Below are 5,884 nucleotides of genomic sequence, written 5' to 3' on the forward strand. Positions count from 1 at the left end.
TTTATAGCTCAGGTGGTAGAGCAGGTTGTCTACCGATTGGAAGGTCAGTGGATCAATCGCTGGCTTCTCCAGTCTGCTTGTTGGAGTGTCCTTGAGCAAGATGCTCAACCCCATTGGAAACTGAGTGTCTGTGTGAATGTTAGATAAATATATGGGTTTAAATAAAATCACTGTATGATTGTTTGGGCTTTGGGTGCTTTAATTGAGTAGAAAGACACTCGGGTTTTTTATGAAACCTTGGGGTGTCTTGTGGGTTGCAGGACGGAGCCTCTGTGGCTCAGGTTTGTTCTGGTGCATCTCAGATACCTGATCTGGAGTTTGAAAGCCTGGTCAATGCTTGTGGGCTGCGTACATAATTGGAAAAGAATGGGAAAACCCCACCTGATGAGGAGAGATGGCATCCATCCCTCTTCGGATGCTGCAGCTCTCATACTTAGATGCTTCTCTGCAGCGTCCCTCCTCTTGCCATCCTCCCAAAACCCCAATCCATAGAGACGGAGTCTGCTCCCTGACCACCTTAAATAAATAAACCTAAAATCAATAAAAGAGGAGTTATTCATAAGAATCTGCAAAGAAAAAAAACTAAAAACACTCCAACAACATCAGAGATTTTAAAAAAATTAAATATGGACTATTAAATATTAGATATCTCTCCTGTGAGTGTTCAGCAGTAAATGTTTTAATAATTGATCAAGATGGTTTGGTATTTTATTTTTTCTTATAGAAACCTGGTTACAGCTAAAAGTCATTTTAAATGAGCTAATCACCTCGAGTCATACTGTCAGAATTCCTGAATCACCGGCTGGAGAGGAGGAGGAATGGCAGCAATCACTCAAACCTACAAATCAGCCACAGACCTAAACGGGACTTATTTTAAAGTCTTAGCCTCTCTCACTCTATTTTTATTGCTGTGCATCGTCCGCATGCCCCTTTTTTACAACCCGTCATAAGCAGTACATCCAACAGCAGGCAATACGCAAGCTGGAAAGGCTTCGTAATGGCCACACATTTGAATTTATTTATTTAAAAGGGACAGTGCAGTTTAACATATCGCACATACACATATGGAAAAAAAATAGAAAAAACTTATAAAAGCCTTGTGGCCTACTTCATATAGTGAATCATGTAAGGCTTATATATGATTTACTCATGAAAGCGGCCACTTTCATATATTGTTTTAGGAAGTATCCAAAACATACAAGTTTCATTTATATAATTTTTCTAGGGATCTTATATCTGTTTTCACTCTTGTATGCTTTTCATACAAGTTTCACACAAGACAGATACAAACTTAATAAGATTTATATATATATTTTCCATATGGGTGAGTTTATAGCTATTGCTAATTTTCAACAATTGTCCCTTGTTGGACTTACAATCACAATACATACATTTTACAATAAAACATACATTTTCCAAAATACATCATAAATACAACTACAATTAATAGAGAAGAAATTAAAAAATAAAAAAAAATAAAGAAATCATTTATTAAAATGACTACAGCTCTGATTTCCCTTTAAGCAAACTTTGACCTTCAATGTAAAGGATCTAATGTCTGTAATACGCCTTGTAAGGTGTATTAAATTGGATTTTTTTTTAATTCAGTTCAATGCATTTTTCTATATAACACCAAATCACAACAACAATCGAATAAAGGAGCTTTTAGAAGCCTTTCATGAAGCTGGGCCACCTTACTTTCATCCCTGATAGTAAGTAGTGCTAAACAATAGACTTGCTCCACCTCCTCAACAATGTAAGGTGTCTATGAAGAAGTAGGATTCCCTGCTGCAGTCGCAGATGGTAGAGTTACAGTTTGTCCATAGACTGAAACTCATTGGAGAGGCAGCTGATTATATAACTTACTTACAGATCCCAAAACATTTGTCCCACGCTGTGTATACCAAAAATATCATTTTTATACCAAAAAATATCAAAATCTAATTTTTAACAATCCAAGGTATGATTTTTGGTTCATATTGCTCAACATTGCTTGGTCCACAGCAGTGTTGAGGTGGGTACATGTAGTACATGTCAGAGCAATAGGATCCTTTTTTAATAGCAGAAAATTGCATTGTAATAATGTGATGAATGTTATTCACCTTACAGTGTTGTAGCTGTACATTCAGACAAATGCATATATATATGTATAAATATATATAAATAAAAAATAACCGAGTTATTCTACTGGCATACGAGTAGCTTTTGGATTGGAAGCAGACGTCAAACAGTTGTTGCAGCAAAGAATTACAGTCCATAAGTTATTACTGCAATCCTGACACTTTTGGGAAGGGATAAGAAAGGCTACAGCTCAGAAGCATAAAGTTATGAAAGAGAACTTTAGTTTTTATTACATTTTTAAATGTTTTTATGTTTTTAATTGCAGTTGCTTTCTGTCTTCAATCTAAACTCCTTTTGTATCAGTCCAGTCTGCACTGCCAAACCAATCACCTGGGAAGGGCATCACATTTTGAGAGTGTATGAGGACAACATAATATCTGTCAACTTGATCCTCTTTCTCTCTTGCTGTCAGCAAACACTGCGTCCTCTCAAAAGCTTTCAGAGGCCCTTCACTGTCTTCTTCTATCGCGTTGCTTTTTTTGCTTTCCTTTTAAGAAAGTGGTTCACACCCCAAGAAATGACAAAAATCCTCATGTTCCTTTCTTGTCCTTGTCTGCTGCCCACTGTGGAACTGTCACAGCTGGGAAATTAAGAATTAAAGTTGGACTTAAATCAGAATTCACCTGATATGAAGATGGACTTGAATTATGCCTTCACTGATAATGCCGATCCATGCGGCAACATGCAGCAACGTTTCAGTTACTCAACATACTTTGTGTGTATTATTAGATTGCACTGGTCCTTGTAGTCATAGTTTTTAACACTGTGCTACTAGCCAATTATTTTTAATGCTGGCTATCATTACAGGTTTATTTTCTTAACAGGTGGCCAAGCCTACCCGTAGAGTTTTATAGCACATTTTTTATCAACAGCTCTCTAAAGGCGTGTAAAAAAACAAAAAACCAAAAAAACAAAACCCACAACAAAAAAAAAACTTTTCACAGAGAAAAATAAAATGTCCCTTTAGGATTATTCTAGAACGAACCATTTCTCCGTATTGTAGGAGTTTCAGTTGTGTTTTCACGTTGTCCCATTTCCCATCTGAAGAGGATACGCTTCTATTTTAATCAGTGTAACTGCCAACACAGACTACATCACTCATGCTAAACTCATTCGACAGAAATATGAAGCATATTTTTATGCCTTCATGTAATGGCAGCGATTTTATATTGGGCCTTGAGAACTGTCAAAATGTGGGTGATTTACACTCAATAGTGTGTGTGGTTGTCTCCTGTGGACACTAATGGAAGACTGAAGCTGCTGCGGCTCTGTTAATGGACTGTTTTCATTGCGTAGACTATCTATAGACCAGTGGTGAATGGTGACACAAAAAAATTGGGGAGGACGAGAGGAAAACCAGCCGGCGCCGTTGTGTTTTTTTTCCACAGTCAGCTTCTTATCTCACATTTAACAGAAAAATTAAAAAAACAACATTTCTCACGATCAGTCGGTGCTAGATGTAAGGACATGAATGATGTGTGGCTGGAAGCCTGTCATGCAGCATCCAGTGCTTTTTATACACAACACCCTCTGATTTTAAAAAAGGAACGACAAAGTTCATGAAAATTAAGAATCATTATAAATAAATAAACCAGGTGGAACAGCTTAACTAACCCGCTTAAATCCTACATCAACCAGAAATGCAGATGAAATGCTCTCAAATCTACAAAAATTTGAATTCCTACTTCCAAAAGTGTGCAAAACATTGATAAATAATTATAATTTCACAGTTCAACAATTTGATAGGTTATCTTTTTGAAAATGAGTGCATTCTGTTTTAATTTAGATTTTCCATAGTGTCCTAATTTTTGTGTATATAAGGTGTGTAGGATATTTCATGTATGTATGGTTTTCATACAGTTGTCCTTTTTTTATTTAAAGGAAGAAAAAACACTTTATGACCTTGCAAAGTTAAACTGTAATAAAATAGAGATTTAAAAAAAAAACATTAAATGTATCATTTTTAACATGTGAAGAATAAATGCAGAAAACTGTAACACTCCCTGAGGAGTGTGAAAAACTGTCTGTTTAGATTTATAAATGGCTGTGGTTATTATGAGCAGCATGATAGTCCTTGTTTTTTTCGGAGGGGGCCCTTGCAGCACAAGACACTAAAAGAAAATCCAAAACAAAAGTTAGAGTGGTTATGTTGGTGTTACAACCAAACAGAGCATATAGTGGTAAGTGGACAGTGCAATTATCATGTGATCAATGGGGGCATATGATTAAATGATGTATGCAAGAATGTGACACTTCAGATTTAGCCTGTCTGTGGCACCAAGTACTGACTGTTCTAAGTTTATGAGAAAAGACCTCAGGATTCAATCTCGCTTCTTGGACCTGAAGTGTGAGACGGGCAGTTCTAACCTTATAGGACTCTGCAGACACATACAGATAAAGCTGCAGTATAAATATGTCCTGTTTTAAAAGTAACCTTTAGAATACAGAGTGGCTTTTTACACGTCTCAACTGGTATTTCTGTTCCCTTTTCTCCACGCCCGAACTTTATTATGTGCCGTCTGAGACATCGGACTCCACGGCGTTCATTTTGCACAAGTTGACCGGGTCACAGAAGATTTCCTCCACACTCGTGCCTCAACAGTTTAGCTATTTCAAAAGCAATGCATCTATCTGAAAAGCATTTTTCTTTTCACTCAAAGTTACATTTCTGTTCTGAAAACTGAGCTGACAGTTCAGGACACCTTAATCAACAGTAGGCCAACTCTTCCTACTTGCACAAATACATAAATGCCTGATTACAAGAATGTGGATAGATTGTAGTGACCATGAGTTGTTTCTTGTTTTATTTTTGGGTTACAGGACTCATGAGTTAAGGCCTTTTATTTAACAGGCATTGCTAACAATTTAAATAAACCCTACAAAGAGTTAAAGCAGGTCCTTATGTTTCACATAATCAATCGACAGTTGATTTTACATCCATACTGTACATCTTCATGTTCATTGCACAAAAATCTGGCATAAAAACACCTATTTTATATTAAATTTAAATTGTAACAGTAACAATATAAAAACCTTTTTTGTAAGGACGAATTCACTGACTTAAAAAAACATTCAGGAATGTGCTGTGTTGTTCTATTTTACCTTTACTGGAATTTAGTACGTCTTCTTTCACAGTTTAGCAGGTGTAGCTGGTAACATACTTCTCTTATGCAGTATGCAGCTCATTCAAAGCCAGGATAATCCACCAAACGTTGAAAAATATGGTAAGCAATTTTCTTCTTTCTCGTCCCTTTTAAGCGGTTAATTCTTTAGTTCATTCTTGTACACAAAGACGAACTTTTCAGCAGAAGTCTGAAATTTACAGAATGCTGTGAAAAGAGACTATCAGCCAACTTAAAATAAAACCTGAATGCAAAGAAAAGAAACTATCATAGGGACAGAAGAAGGGTTACGCCGATGCAAAACGTAGCACCCCAAAAATAAAAACAATGGCGTAACTCTACAGTCTCGTGCATGTGCATGCGTGTATGTAAAATATTTTGCAGCTTTGTAACTGTTTTCCACGCTGCTAAATCATTAGCACTATGAATGACATGACAGACACTGGGGCCTGCACCATTTTTGCATATGATTCTGCTTCAAGTGGAGCAGCTGAGCTACAGATTGCAAGGTTTAATGTGTGTCACTGTGTGTGCATGCATGTATAAGGTAGCAAGGAGTACATGTCAGCATCTGAGATGCTCCGTGGATCCCTCAGAGTGCCACAGCATTCACTGCTGCTCGCATAATTGACTGGAAAGAT

This window comes from Oreochromis aureus, linkage group 15, assembly GCF_013358895.1.
Source record: "Oreochromis aureus strain Israel breed Guangdong linkage group 15, ZZ_aureus, whole genome shotgun sequence".
Classification (NCBI taxonomy): Eukaryota; Metazoa; Chordata; class Actinopteri; order Cichliformes; family Cichlidae; genus Oreochromis; species Oreochromis aureus.